The following is a 16,713-nucleotide window of genomic DNA, read 5'->3' on the forward strand; positions in this document are numbered from 1 at the left end:
TAATGATTTTAACTTTTGTTAGCAGCCTCATGTAAGTGGACTTATACAGTTTGTCTTTTCATGAATGGATTAGTTCGGTTAGCATAATGTTCTCCAGGTTCATCCATATTGTAGAATATAACAGGATTTTCTTTCTTTTTAAGCTGAATAATATTCCTTTGTGTGTGTGTGTGTGTGTGTGTGTGTATACTACATTTCTTTTATCCATTCATCTATTGATAGACATTTGGTTGTTTTCACCTCTTTTTTTTTTAATTATGTATTTATTTATTTCTTCCATAGTGAGAAAGAAAGAGAGAGGGCCCCTTCAATATGGTATAACATCACAACCCACCCCCAGCTTCAGCCAGCCTTGGATCATGGGCATACTTAGGGAGTCTCCAAACTTTCACCAGGAATCTTCCCATAAAGTCAGCCTCAGGGAGGTCACATTTTCCTACTGCACCAGTCTGCAGAGGTCACATTTTACTGCTGCACCAGTCTCCAGGCCCCAGCCTCCACCTGACCAATGTGGTATGTTTGCTATGAATGGATATATACCCAGACTCGAGATTGCTGACTTATGTGGTAATTCTATTTGTAATATTTTTAGGAGCCACTATACTCTTTTGTGTAGTGGCTGCTCCATTTTTACATTGCCACCAAGAGTGCACAAAGATCCCGATGTTTCACACCATTGCCAGCACTTGTTTTTTGGTTTTGGTTTTGGTTTTGTTTTCCTAAAAACTCTTTTCATCTGACAGGTTTATGGATTTGACATTACAGAATCAACGCTACTAACTTTCTAGAGCCCAAGTCACCTTACACACTAGTGAAGATCACAGGACTCCAACCCTTGTCTAAATAAAAACATTAAGTTGCTGCAGCAAAGGCGTCTTTTCTTCTAAATCTTTATAGAGTTTGAAGCTAGGTTTCAGCATTTAGATATAAGGTGGTGTTAGGGCAGACTGCAGCAATCACCCAAAACACGGTGAGAAACTTGGGCCTTGTCTCCACTGCTATGCTCACTGAAGCCACCTTGCCTCCTTTCTGAAACCTCTGTATCTGTTTTCTAAAATGCTAAGAGGACTTCACGTGCTGGTTTCCTTCACAGTCTGTCAGCATTTGTGATCATCATGGGATAGAGAGGGAAGAAGCCTGAAAGACCCTAGAAGCTTTTCCCTAGGCTTAGAGAGCCGAGCCCCACAGCCAATCCAGTGCCGGCTCCTGTCCAGGCTAAGGGCAACGTGTTATTCTCCATGACTATAGGACAGTGGATCATAGGAGCCCAACTGCTGCACGAAACATCCATCCCTGGGGCACTTGTGAGCAGCTACAATGTGGTAGAAGGGTCGGTTGGTGCAGCCACCCAGGGCAAGGTGGATCGTTATAGTGACACCCACAGTAGACCTTGCAGAGAAGGGCAATGAGATGGACCATGGTGGAGCCGGCCTGTGGCTCCTCAGATGGCCCTGCTGCCCACACCAACCAGCGCTATGGCCTCGGGCAGGTGGAACAACACTTGTTATTTTATTTTAAGGGTTGTGGTTTGTTTTTATTTTGTCTTGCTTTTTGTTATTTTAGACATCATCCTAATGGATGTGAGGTATGAATGGAATTTCTTTTTTTCCCCTCCAAATGTTTTGTTTTGTTTTGTTTTGTTTTGGGGGGTTTGTTTGTTCTTTTGTTTGTTTTTGCCAGAGTACATGTGCTTGTGGGAGACAGTGAGAAGGAAAGTGAGAAATCACCACCTTGCAGGGGTTGGCCAAGACGCAATTCCTCCTCTTGATTATCTTCATGGGGTTTTGAGCTTGGCGTGATTTTCAAGCCACGAGATCCAGGAGGCAAACCACAGTCAGCCATGTGGGATCCAGCACCTGAACCACAGTCAGCCATGTGGGATCCAGCACCTGAACCACAGTCAGCCATGTGGGGTCCAGCACCTGAACCACCGTCAGCCATGTGGGGTCCAGCACCTGAACCACCGTCAGCCATGTGGGGTCCAGCACCTGAACCACCGTCAGCCATGTGGGGTCCAGCACCTGAACCACCGTCAGCCATGTGGGGTCCAGCACCTGAACCACCGTCAGCCATGTGGGATCCAGCACCTGAACCACCGTCAGCCATGTGGGATCCAGCACCTGAACCACAGCACCACCAGCTGGCCCCCTGAGTGGGACTTCCTAAGACACAAAAAGAAATCCTATGGAAAGAGTTAATAAATTTGACAATCTCCTGGTTGGAAAATTAATTTAATAAAAATTCTAAACAAGTTACTTGCAACATAACTATAAAGAACTAAGATCTAGAACACGTACAGAATTTCTACAAATAAAACTAAATTTTTTAAACATTAAAGCACTTGACAGAAAATGGTCAGAGACTATGCATAGGTAGTCCAGAGAAATAGAAGCCCAACTAAACAATAAGTGCATGAAAAAATGTTCATCTCACTTGTAAAATGAGTTTAGTGCAAAGTGAAAGGATGAACCATCATTTCACATCCATCACATTGGTAATCATTTGAATATTTGACATGTTTTGGAGAAAATGTGAAGAAAACAGCACTACTGGTGGGAGCATCCATTGGTAAAACTGCTTTACAGAGCAATGTGCCAAAAATGAACACAGTGCAAAGAACACACACCCGGGCACCCTGGCAGCTCAAGGCAGGTATGTTTCTTCAGCAACTCTGGAACATGTGAGCAATGAGATACATTGAGGGATATTTTCTATAGCATTGTTTGTAATGGATTATGATCTAAATGATTATGATAAGATAACTTATGAATCGTGGTTTAATCATCATAGAAAACAAATAGAATGATTAAACCAGAAATACTTGTATTAACACAGATAAACTTCAAAAATTTAAATATTGTTGGGACCAGCAGTTAGCATAATGGTTATGTCGCTGGCCTCCCATGTAGTCAACCACAGTTCGAGTCCCAGACCCGGTGGCTTAAACTCACACTGGGCATGTGTGCGTGCGTGCCCACGATCCCGAGAGGAGAGTGGAGGAGAAGGGACTGTGGTGTGGCCATCCTCCCTGGGGGGTGATTTCTCGCTTTTTGTCTCTCTCTGTCTTTCTGGCGAGCCCACATGCCCTATAGCAAAAAACTCTCCAAAAAAAAAAAAAATAATTAAATAGTTTCAGGAGGATTCATCAAAAAAAAAAAATTAATTAAATATTGCCAGGAGGATTCATACAATATAAAACAAGTGAATGGGGTTTTAAAAACACAATCTTTATAAACCCAAGCAGATGAAGTAAGTATAAAAATACATGGACAAGAATACCCACACTCCGCTGGGACTAGCAGATGTCATAATGGTTATATCGCTGGACTCCCACATAGTCGACAGCAGTTAGAATCCTGGACCCAGTAACTTAAAACTCAGGCGCATGTGCATGTGTGCCCAAGATGATGAGAAGAGAATGGAGGAGAAGGGATTGTGGTGTGGCCATTCCCCAGGGGGATGACTTCTAGCTGTCTCTCTGGCAAGTGTACATGCCCTATAGCAAAAATCTCTAAAAGAAAAAGAAGAAATAGAAAGAAAGAAAGGAAAAAGAAAGAGAGGAAGGAAGGAAGGAAGGAAGGAAAGAGAGAGAGAGAGAAAGAAGAAAGAAAGAACAAAAAGAAAAAGAGAAAGGAAGAAGGAAATAAGGAAAGAAAGAAGCAGGAAGAGAAAGAAAGATTACCCGCACACTGCATGGCTCACTTCAAAATCAGAGAAGGGAGACGATATGAGGTAGAGTAAGAAAAAAAAATGCTTTACTCCCTAATAATTTATTTCCGTAAAAAGTGAAAAGTGTGGGGCCGCCAGGTTAAGGTTAAGGTTGTGCAGGTTAAGGCTGCTGCATCCTGCATGGCCGCCTGTGCTCTTGGAGTACCGAACCCAGAAGCTTGAAAATCACACTGGGTCCCTGTATGGATGCGCCCAAAATCCTAAGAGGAGAGTGGAGGACAAGGGATTGCTGTGTGGCCATCCTCCTAGGGAGTGATTTCTCACTCTCCCTCTTTCTTGGTCGCTCTCGCTAGTGAGTACATGCAAAAAAAAAAGTACGGTAACATTTATTAAGATACTGTATCTGTATTGTATCTGGGCAGTGGATATGTGAGCATTTTTGGTTTATTTTTCTGTGTTTTCTTTAAGTATGTTCACATGAAGTAGGGATATGAGTGGATAGAAGACACGTTTTACTCCACCATTATTTCATGAGCTGTTGTCTGAGGGTCAGGTTTCCATCTCATTCTTTGTTTGTTTGTTTAAGAGAGATTTTTGTTTCAGGGCGCTTGGGCTCTCCAGAGAAACAAAGACAGAAGGTGAAAAATCACTCCCCGGGAGACGTCCAGGCTGCCATCCCTTCTCCTCCTTTCTCATTTCAGGATCTTGGACACACATGCACACGCACCTGGCATGAGTTTTAAATCACCAGGTCCAGAACTTGAGCCACGTTTGACCGCATGGGCGTCGGCAATGTAACCACCACACCATCTGCTGGTGACCTCTATCTCATTGTTATACACTCATTTCATAGAGAAAAAACTATAATATTTAAAAATTTAAATCTCTCAGGACCAGCAGTTGGCGTAGTGGCTATGTCACTGGACTTCCATATAGCCGACTGTGGTTCGAGTCCCAGACCTGGTGGCTTAAACTCACACCAGGCGCGTGTGCGTGCGTGCCCAAGATCCCGAGAGGAGAATGGAGAAGGGATTGTGGTGTGGCCATCCCCCTGGGGGGTCATTTCTTGCTTTCTGTCTCTCTGTCTCTCTCTTTCTGACGAATGCACTGGCCCGATAGCAAGAGCCTCTCCGAAAAAAAAAAAAAATTAAATCTCTCTTCTGCCATAGGTATCTTTCCTTTGCTTCTTATATATTTTACATTTTGGATTTGCACTGAACACAAGCTATCAAAATTATAGTTTAATTATCATCTAAACAAGAACACAAGCTATCAAAATTATAGTTTAATTATAATCAAAACAAGGTGTTTGCCCCCTCCAATCCCAATCATACACCCCACTTTCTCACTCCTACTTGGTAATTTAGTTTAATGGGACGCGACCTCATCTGTGCTTGTTCGTTATACTTTGTTGATCATCTGCCATGACGGTTGCTCTTTTTGGTGTGTGGAAGCAAATCCAATCAAGTAGTGAGAGAACAGCAGCCTCCTCTCTCCCATGATTTGCCACAGCCAGTCTTAACACCAAGCTGGTTACCGATGCACCTCATCAGTAAATGTTTACCGAGAGACCACTCTTGCTGGGCTCCCTAGTGGAGGTTCTATGAAGTAAGCTTAAAGCGGAGGCCACCACTGGGGCTACCAGGCAGAGGATTCTCCTGACCTTGCCAGCTCTGAACCTGCGGTGGTGTGAGTGGTCAGGCCATTCAGATTCAGGCAGGAAAGCAGAAAGCAAGGGGTTAAGAGTGAAGCACATAGCTGACATCGCAGCCCCAATTCACTGCCCCGCACTCACCTAGAGCCCGTGCCTTTTCAAACTGGAAGTATCCTAGCTCGTTTATAAATAAGTAAACTGAGAGGAAAGAGATGAAGGCCCTTTGAGACTCTGAGATGAGACATTTGAAATGTTTTTAGAGCCAGCAGAATTCAGATCTCTGAGAAGATTCCCATGTGCACGGTAGGCCAGGCTGGGCCCACAAGCTGCAGTACCCAGCACTACCCCTCCCTCCCCAAGCCCAGGACAGACACAACCTGGCCCCACCTGCCTGTCTAAACAAGGAAATGGGAGCCCCGGGCAGGAACCAGATCTGGTTTCCAAAATAAGCTGGAAATCCGAATTTTTATGTAAGATCTCTTATTCTTAAATGCTGGAAATGGATTCAAAACTTTAAAATATACCATATGAGCCAAACAAAATACATCTGTGGGCTGAGTGCCAAAAGCTGGTCATTTTGCAACCTCTACTATAAAGTGCTGGGTCCACGGCCTCCCCCTGGCCAGTTTTTATGACTCCTGAATGCAGGAAAAGAAAACAAGTTAATGTTCAAAGCGGCTCCTAATGTTTGAGACATCTGAAATTAAGTGTTCACTGCCGAGATCTACTTTGACGAAAAGCAGACGTTGTAAAGCGGATTTGTTTGTACCTTTGAAGATTACAAAGAACAAGACTGGTTGCCTGGCTCACCCAGAGGGAACAAGAGGGTCAGGAGTCCTATCAGGTGCTGCAGGCGAAGGGGGATAAAGACTAGCCCACACGCGGAAATCTCAGTGATGCTTCCCCTCTGTCATCCGGTTGGCGTTTGCTCTGCCTCTTTCCATTAGGTCACAGAGAAGTAGGCAGAGACCGACAGGGAAGGGAAGTCTGGGAGCTTAAGCAGGTCCCGGCAGAACTCTGCTCATTATTAGAAACTAATACCTGGGACCAGCAGTTAGCGTAATGGCTATGTCACTGGACTCCCACGTAGTCGACTGCGGTTCACGTCCTGGACCTGGTGGCTTAAAACTCACACCAGGCGCGTGTGCGTGCGTGCCCAAGATCCCAAGAGGAGAATGGAGAAGAAGGGATTGTGGCATGGCCATCCCCCTTGGGGGGTGATTTCTCGCTTTCTGTCTCTCTGTCTCTTTCTGTCTGTCTGGCGAGTACACGCGCCCTATAGCAAAATCCTCTCAAACAAACAAAAAGAAACTAACATGTACTCACGGCTTACTGTGTTGCTCCCCCTTTTATAAGCACTGCCCACTTGAATCTTCACATCAACCCCAAGAACCAGAGCCCCCAGAGCCAGCTCTTCACCTCCTGTTCACAGGATTTGTCCTATTTTAGTCCCCACTACCTAGAGCCACTTAGCTTTTCTCAACGCAAAACAGAGCCAGTAAGAAAGAAGTACAAGGTTGTGTATATGTGGGAAACTTTGTAAAAAGAAACATTTTAAACGGAGATTTCAAAGCTTCCTCCTCTTTTCAGTATACCAGTCGCTGTCCTGTGGCAATGAGTAGGTCTGTGAAGGCGACACAGATGAACTCATTTCATGACTTGCACTTTTTTTTTCTTTTGTAATTTCCGAGAAGGTACATGTGCTAGCTAGAGAAAAAGAGAGAAAGTAAGAAAGCATCCCGTGGGGGACAGTGACTCCACACTCCCTTCTTCTCCATTTCTCCCTCCTGTGGAGATTTCAGCACACACATGCGCCTGGAGTGTTTTTCGAGTTACTAGGTCCAGGACTCAAACTGCTGGGTGGCTGGCCATGTGGGATCCAGCTGCCTTCACCACAACACTGACTAGCCTGCTCTTCCTGTTCTTAAGGACATCTAAAGCCCTGGGAGGAGAAATCTGTGTTATCTAAAACACTGCTGCTTAAAGAGCAATGTTTTCACCATATTTTAAATGAAAGCAAAACACTCAAGCATAAGTGTGTATGTATGGTATATATGTACATACTTATTTATAGAGTAGAATTTTATGTGTGCTATAGTATGTGGTGTGTGAGTCTGTGTTATGGTGTATTTCCAGGTGTGTGTGTGTGTGTGTGTGTGTGGTAGAAATGTAGTGGGGTGTATGTGTGGTATCTGGTATTTGCTATCATCCAGGTGTGGTATATATGGTGTGTGTGTGTGTGTGTGTGCACACATTTTGTGTTTAGTATGTTATGTGTGTGGTATGTGTAGTGTGTGTATATGTGGAGTTTGGTATAGTATGCGTGTATGCTGATTGATATGGTATATGTATGATACATATGATGTATGTGGTGTATGTTTATATGGTGTTTGCTATGATGTAGGTGTGGTTTATGTGACGTGCATATGTATGTGTGTATGTGTGCAGTGTTTGCTATGTTATATGTGTGGGGTGTGTGTGTGTGGTGTTTGGTATGTACAAGTGTGTCTGTGGTTTTGCTATGCTATATGTATGGTGTGTGGCATGTGTGGTGTTCGCTATGCCATATGTGATGTGATGTGTGGTGTGTGTGTGTGTGTGTGTGTGTGTGTGCATATGGTGTTTGATATGGTATAAGTGTGTCTGTGGTGTTTGCTATGGTATATGTATGGTGTGTGGTGTGTGTGGTGTTTGCTATGCTATGTGTGTGTGTGTGTACATGTGTGTATGGTATTTGGTATAGTATAAGTGTGTCTATGGTGTTTGCTATGGTATATGCATGGTGTGGTGTGTGTGTGGTGTTTGGTACAGTGTATGTGCAGTGTGGTGTTTTGCATGGTACATGTGTGATGTGTGTGGTGTGTGTTGTTTGATAAGTATATATGTGGTGTGTGTGGTGTATGTGGTGCATGTTGTTTGATAAGTATATATGTGGTGTGTGTGGTGTATGTGGTGCATGTTGTTTGATAAGTATATGTGTGGTGTGTGGGGTATGTGTGCACAGCTGGCCGTGTGCCCTCTTCGTCATCTGCCATGTGAGGACACACAGCATTTAGCCCTTCCAGAGGATACAATAAGAAGGCACCACCTCAGAAGCAGGGCCAGGCCCACAGCAGATGCTGAACCTGCTGCTGCCTCAACCTTGTACTTCGCAACCTCCAAACTGTGAGGAATAGAGGTCTACTCTTTGTGAGCTACCCTGTCTGGGGTGTTCTGTTATAGGAGTACAAACAGACTAAGACACCAGATAAGAAAGCCCTTCTCTCTTTAGAGGATTTTTTGTTTGGCTGGTTTTGTTTTGCTTTGCTAAATTATTATTATTACTGTTAATAAAGATCTGTAATCTACTCCAAATACCATGGAACTCAAGATTGGAGAAAAACCTACTTTATCTGCTCCAATTATTCCGCTAAATCTGGGACCCTGTTTTTCTCAGGTTCCTTGTGACCTAGTGGAGGCTGAACGGTCCTGAGCTGCAGCAGCACCATCCGAGTACACTGCTATTGCACTGGAGATAGTAATTACCACTCCTTGTTCTGTTTTCTAAGGTTCCCCTCCTGAGAGAACGCAAGAGAGGATGTGGTTTGACATAGCTTGTCAAGACGAACGATGTGTAATTTGAATGCCAATCAAGTGTAAAAAAATAAATAAGTCCACATTTTTCAAATAGGTCAAATAATTGTCACATCAATTTACTTGCTTTCCAGATGTAGCTCAAGTTAGGAGAATCCCCAGAGTTTTAAATTCTGAGTATTTTTTAATGGCCTTAAGAAGCTAAACTAAAATCAACTTAATCTTGAAAACGACACCTTCAGTCAAAATAGATGTCTATTATACATATATGTCAGCACCTGTGCCTACACGTGGGGGATGAAAAGGAGACTATGAGAAGTCACCTACTGGCTAGGAGAGAACTGTATTATCAACTTTAATCTAAGGTAGAATGACATTACTTATATTAATGTTTATTATCTCTCCTTAATTAAAACACAGAACTAGTAACAAACAAATGGAAAATAAACTTAAAGTTAATATTATTTGAAAGAGATAAAATCCTATGAAACATTTAGGAATAAATTTTACAAAACAGGCACCGTATTTATATACTTAAAACTATGAAACATTGCTGGAAGAAATGAAAGAAGACCTCAATAAATGGAGAGGCATATCATGCTCATGGATTGGACGACACAGTTATCAAGATGTCCATTCTCTGGAAATTGATCTACAGATTTAATGCAGTCAAGATTTTATATAAAACTATAGAAATCAAGATAGAGTAGAATTTGAGCATTGGAGCCAGAAGATAACATAGTGGTTATGTCACTGGACTTCCATATGGCAGACCACGCTTCAAATGCTGGACCTGGTGGCTTGAAACTCAATGCCAGGGGCATGTACATGCATGCCCAAGATTCCAGGAGGAGAATGGAGGAGAAGGGATTGCAGCATAGCCATCCCTGGGGCAAAGGGGGATTTTTTCACTTTACTTCTTACTGTCTGAGTCTTCCCCCTGCCCCATGCAAGCACATGTCCCCTAAAGCAAAAACCTCTTAAAAAAAAAAAAAAAGAATATAGTCATAAAGATATTCATCAGTGGAACCAAACGTTATACAGAATTCAGAAATACATCCTAAATACATCCTCACAGGACCAGCGGAGTGCATAATGGTTATGTCACTGGACTCCCAGTCAACCTCGGTTGGAGTCCCAGATCCAGTGGCTTAAAACTAACTCTAGGTGTGTGCATGTGTGCCCAAAGTCCTGAGAGGAGATTGGAGGAGAAGGGATTGCAGCGTGGGCATCCCCCAGGGGGATGATTTCTCACTTTCTGTCTCTCTGGCAAGTGCACACACCCTATAACAAAAATCCCTCAAAAGAGAGAGAGATCCATACACATATGGTCAGTTAACTATTTTTTTTAGAGGTTTTTGCCATAGGGCATGTGTACTCTCCAGAGAGAGAAAGACAAAGACAGTAAGAAGGAAAGTGAGAAATTACCCCCACACACACACCACAGGGAGACAACCACACAGCATCTTGTACACGTACACACAAGCTCATGGCATGATTTTCAAGCCACCAGGTCTGGGACTCAAACCATGGTTGGCCATGTGGGAGTTCAGTAACATAACCACTATGCCTTCTGCTGGTCTCCAGTTAACATTTCTCACCAAGTTATCACAATAGTTAAATGAGAAAAGAAGACTTGTTTTGGTAAATGGTGCTAGAAGACTAGATATCAATTTGAGGAAAAAAAGGAACTTCATCCTAATCTCATACTAGACACAAATATATATTAAGTGTGTATATATATATATATATATATATATCAAAGACTTAAACATATAATAAAAACTATAAAATTTCTAGGAGAAAACTGGGCAGTATTTTCACAACTTCATGCTGGGCAAAGATGTTTAGTACCCAAACAATTGTGTGCTACCAAAAAAATTTAGTAAGTTGTGGACTTCAGAAAAATAAAAATATTCTGCTTTTCAAAAGACATTAACTGGGACCAGTAGATGGCATAATGGCTATGTTGTTGGACTCCCATGTAGTTGACCACAGTTCAAGTCTCAGACCCAGTGGCTTAAACTCATCCCGGGCACGTGCGTATGTGTGCCCAAGATCCCAAGAGGAGAATGGAGGAGAAGGGATTGTGGCGTGGCCATCCTCCCTGGGGAGTGATTTCTCACTTTCTGTCTCTCTATCTATTCTGTCTTTCTGGCAAGCACACATTCCCTATAGCAAAAACCTCTCAAAAACAGAAAGACATTATGAAAATAAAAATGCAAAACTGATGCTGGGAGAAAATACAGTATGTATTTATAACAAAGTACTTGCAGCCAGAATTTATAAAAGACTCTTCCAAGTTAATCATAAAAAGATAAACAACCCAATAAAATTGGGTAAAATATTTGAATATATTCATCACAAAAGATATGAATGACCAAAAGCACACAGATAAAGCTTAACATTATTATTCATCAGAGAAATGCAAATTAAAAGCAGGTGATGTCATGGCACAATAGAAAGGCTAAAATTAAAAAATAAAAAAGAATAATTTCCAGATGTCTCCCATTCCCTGAAAGTGAATACAGAAGCAGGGGCAGATTTGAAGAATAGATGATTATAGTCTAATACACAGTAAGTTTAATGAGGCACATACACATTGAAATATGTTTATGTAGAAGAGAAAAAACTTGAGTTGGAAATGGAGATTCAGGAAAAAATGATGGGTTGATGAGAGATAAGATCCAGGAGTAGATTTTCCAAAACAGCAACTCTAGATGAGCTAACGACAAGATCATAAGGAACATCACCATTTAAGGGATTGATGAGAAAGAAAATTACAACAGAGAAGTAAAAAGGTTAACCAAAAGGGTAATATAAAACAGTCAAGGAAAAAACCTAGAAAGAGGGTGGACATGGTGGCCAATAATGAAGATATAGCAAGGGATACAAAGACAGAAAGAGTTTCATTAAATAGATTGTCATCTCAGAGGTTATTACAGACTTTAGCAAGTGTCGTTTTACTAGAGTGTTAAAAACAAAAGCAAATTTTCAAGGGAATAAGAAACTCAACTAAGATCAAAGAAAACTAACAAGAAAATTAGACCATCCTTTAATGACCTTAACTATTGAGAATAAAGTTAGGATAGAAGTTGGGCAGGGAAGATAACTGTTACAGATTTGGAAAGAGCTTTTATGAAAAGCAAAAAATAAGCAAGTGTACATGCTATGATTATATATATAGACTAAAAGGTGATAGGGAGGCAAAAACTGGTGATAAAAGAGAGAAAAGAGTAAGTGATCAGGTGCTTCCTCCCAGCAGTGACCAGAAACAATACAGAGGATTCATCTTTCTCTCTTTTTTTTTTCTTCTTTTTAGAGATATATTTGCTATAGAGTGCATGTGCTAATCAGAGAGACAGAGAGATGGAAAGCAAGAAATCACCTCTTGGCAGAGGGGATGGCCACACCACAATCCCTTCGCCATTTTCCTCTCAGGATTTTGGGCATGCATGCACATGCACCTGGCATGAGTTTCAAGCTGTTGGGTCCCAGATTCAAACCTTGTTTGGCCATGTGGGAGTCTAGCTACCTAACCATTAGGCCATCTGCTGATTCCAGAAGGATTTATCTTTCAGACCTTTGGTCTCTCTGCCACATATCTCAGATATTTGCAAATCTGCAGACCTGAAAGAACATGTCTCCCTGGAACCCCCACCGAAAGTGTCTGAGCATCTCCGTTCTTTCTTCCTGTTACACAACCACTGCCCCCTACCCTATCATACCAGAAGCTTTCCACATCAGGCCAATTCGCACATATATTTCCTTAAACCCCAACCATTCCCTTTATTGACAGGTTCCATCCTCTGACTCTGCCTTATCCTGAGGACCTTCATGCCTATTCCTGTCTTTACTTTTTCAAACCCTGCTCTTCTGTGAAACTTCCAGTTCCCTGGTCTGATCACCTCTACTACATCTTACTTCCTCTAATTTGCTCTACTATATGCAGAAATATTAGAAAGTAATGCTGCATAGTATATCCTAATTAAAATAACAATTAATATAACAGTGTAATATCAAGAAGTCCTCTTTTCTAGGAATATCTTATTGCAGTTTCCTGAAGCAGCTTTCTACTTGCAGTTACTTAAAATTGTTCTATCATTGTCACTTTTGGTAATGCTGGACCTATGTAGACAAATAGCCTGTTTTCTTTGGCCATTATCAAAATACACTCCTTTCTTTCATTAGGTAAAAAGGCAACTAAATCATAGCTCCAAAAATAAAGAGGCCAAGAATATGACAATCCAGAAACTGAGAAAAGACTATTTTGCCTCAGAAATTCAAGTTCAGGGACCAGCAGTTAGCATAACGGCTATGTCACTGGACTCCCATGTAGTCGACCACAGTTCGAGTCCTGGACCCGGCAGCTTAAACTCACACCAGGCACATATGCCTGCATGCCCAATATCCTGAGAGGAGAATGGAGGAGATGGGATTGTGGCATGGCCATCCCTGGGGCATGACTTCTTGCTTTCTGTCTCTCTGTCTTTCTCTGTCTTTCTGGCGAGCGCATGCGCCCTATAGCAAAAAATAAAAACTACTTTTTTAGAGAGGTTCCTCAAATTAGGAACCTCTCAAAAAAAAAAAAAAAAAAAAGAGAGAGAGAAAGAAATTCAAGTTCACATTAAGGCAAATTATAATCAAATTTTCAAAACAAAACCCAGAGTTTTTAAAGAAGTAAGAAATAATATATATAAAGTTTGCTGGTACTTCTAAATATATATGTGTCTAAATATAGACTATTATAATACTGTAACAATGGAATACAAATAACTTTTCAATTTTGGTATAGAAGGTAAAATATAAATGTATAAAAAAACTATAATTATTAAAATATGGTAATGGATATACAATATAAATCATGCAATTTGTGATATCAAAAAATAGTGGTCAAGGAGGAAAAGGAGAATTTTTTTATGTGATTGGATTAAGTTCTTTTGGCTTTAAATAGGTTGTTATAACTATAAAATGTTTTAGATAAGGCACAAGTCAACTAGAACAACATAGATACACACACAAAGAGCAAGAGAGAAATTAAAACATGCCACTTTGAAAAGTCAACAACAACAAAAATAAAGACAATACGAAAGAAAAGTGAGAAAAAAGAGTTAAAGACAGAAAACAATTAACAACATGGCAATAGTAATTCCTTTCCTATCAATAATTATTTTAAATATAAATGGATCAAATTCCCCAATCAAAAGGCATAGACAGTCAATAGATTAAAAAACATGATCCAACTTTATGCTATCTACAAGACTCACTTTAGATTAGACACATGAGTTGACAGTGAAAGAATAAAAAAACTACTCAAATGATAATCAAGAGAGCAGAGATAACATACATGTATTAGACAAAATAGACTTTAAGCCAAAAGCTGTCATATGAGAAAAAGAAGGACATCAAGTAATGATAAAAGGTTCAATTCACCAAAAAGAAGTAAGTATAACAATTATACATACTCCATTCTAAAGCACCTAAAGATAAAAAACAAACATTGACAGAACTGAAAGTAGAAATAGATATGAGACAAATAGAAATAGGTGACATATAAGAATAGTAGGAGATTTCAATACCCCTCTTTCAATAATGGATAAGACATCTAGACATAAAATCAATAAGGAAACAGAATTTAAGCAATACTGTTGGCCAAATGTACATAACAAATATATATATAGAACATTCCACTCAACACCAGCAGAATACACCTTCTTTTGAAGAGCACACAAAACAGTATCCATTTTAGATCGCAAAGCAAGTCTTAACAAACTTAAAATTATTTTATTTACACCAAATATATTTTCTTACTATAATTAAATGAAACTAGAAATTAATAGCAAAAGAAAAAGTAAAATAGGAACATGAGGAAATTAAATAACACACTCTTGAACAACCAGTGGCTTAAAAAATAAATTAAATAAAAAATTACAAAAAAAAAATGAGATGAATAAAAGCAGAAATTCAACCAAAAAAAATTATGAATTTAGCAAATACCGGAAGGACTAAGAAGCATTTATAGCAATAAACTCTTACATTCAAAAACAAATATCTTAGGAAAAGCAGATTGCATAGCAGTTACATCACTGGACTCCTACTTGGCCAACTATAATTCAAGTCCTAGATCTGGGGGCTTGAAATTCATCCTGGGTGCATGTGCATGCATCCCCAAGATCCTGGAAGGAAAATGGAGGAGAAGGGATTGTGGGATGGCCATTCCTCCAGTAGGTGATTTCTCACTTTCCTTCTCATTGTCTCTGTTTCTCTCTCTTTCCAGTGAGCACACAAGCCCTAAGGCAAATATCTCAAATTTTTTTAAAAAAGAGAGAAAGAAAGATATATCTCGTAAAACCTAACTGTACACCTCAAGTAATCACAAAAAAGCAAACTAGGGAACCAGCAGTTAGCGTAATGGCTATGTCGCTGGACTCCCACATAGTCGACCGCGGTTTGCATCCCGGACCCGGTGGCTTAAAACTCACGCCGGGCGCATGTGCGTGCGTGCCTAGGATCCTGAAAGGAGAATGGAGGAGAAGGGATTGCGGGGTGACCATCCCCTCTGGGGGGTGATTACTAACTTTCCTATGCTATGTCTCTGTCTGTCTGTCTGGCGAGCACACGCGCCCTATAGCGAAAACCTCTCCAAAAAAAAAAAAGAAAAGCAAACTAAACTCAATTTAGCGGAAAGAAGAAATTAATAAACATTACAACAGAAATAAATTAGAGAATAGAATAGATAAGCAATATTTAAAAATCAATGAAACAGAGAGTTGGAGTTTTTAAAAGCATCAACAAAATTGATAAACCTTTATCTAGACCAAAGAAAAATAGAAGTCTCAAAAAAATAAGTCAGATGAAAAAAGAGCTATTGCAAGATATATCACAGCAATGCAGAGAATTATGAGACTACTGTTTACAAGCATACACCAAGAAATTAAATAAACTAGAGGAAATGGATAAATTCCAAGAAACATTCACTCTACCAATACTGAATCAAGAGGAGATTTAAAATTTTGAAGAAATCTATAGTTGATAAGAAAATTGAGTCAGTAATCAAAAATCCCCCACAAACAGAATTCCAAAACCAGATGACTTCACTGGTGAGTTCTATATATTTAAAGAAAAATTAGCACAAATCTTCCTAAAATACTTGCAAAATATTGAAGAGCAGAGAATACTTCCAAATTCATAGTATAAAACTAAAATTACCCTGATATGAAAGCCAAAAAAAAATATTACAAGAAAATAAAACTACAGGTCAAAACCCAATATCTCTATATATATCAAAAATCCTCAACAAGGGTCAGCCCATGGGTTGCTGGTTGAGACAGCTGGATCCCACATGGCTGATTATGCAATTTGAGCTCTGGACCTGGCAGCTTAAAAAACACCCTGAGCATATGAGTGTGCATGATGCCCAAAATCCCAAAAGGAGAGAAAAATGGAGAAAGGACTGCAGCATGATAATTCTTGTTTGTTTTTTTTCTTCTTTTTCTGTCTGTGTCTCTCCAGTGAGCACATGTGCTCTCCAGCACATTTTTAAAAAGAAAAATTCAACAAAATACGAGCAAACAGCACATTAAAAAGATCAAAAACTATGACCAAGTAGAAGTTAACTATAGGATACAAGGACCATTCAACGTATAAAAATCGATCAACGTGATGCACAACATTAACAGAACAAAGAGTAAAAAGAACACATGACCACCTCAGTAGATGCAAAAAAAGCATTTAACAAAATTCAATATACTTTTATAGTCATCATAAAAATCTCAACAAACTAAGAAAATAAAGAAACTACTTTAGCATTAAGAAAA

General features: G+C 40.2%; 1 pseudogene; it reads right to left on the reverse strand.

The window, feature by feature from the left end:
• Nucleotides 1-937: 937 nt before the first annotated feature.
• LOC102472033 (28S ribosomal protein S16, mitochondrial pseudogene) lies at nucleotides 938-1,419 on the reverse strand (annotated as a pseudogene).
• Between the last annotated feature and the right edge of the window lie 15,294 nt (nucleotides 1,420-16,713).

The sequence above is a fragment of the Tupaia chinensis genome, unplaced genomic scaffold (genome assembly GCF_000334495.1).
Source record: "Tupaia chinensis unplaced genomic scaffold, TupChi_1.0 Scaffold000046_3, whole genome shotgun sequence".
In the NCBI taxonomy this organism is placed as follows: Eukaryota; Metazoa; Chordata; class Mammalia; order Scandentia; family Tupaiidae; genus Tupaia; species Tupaia belangeri.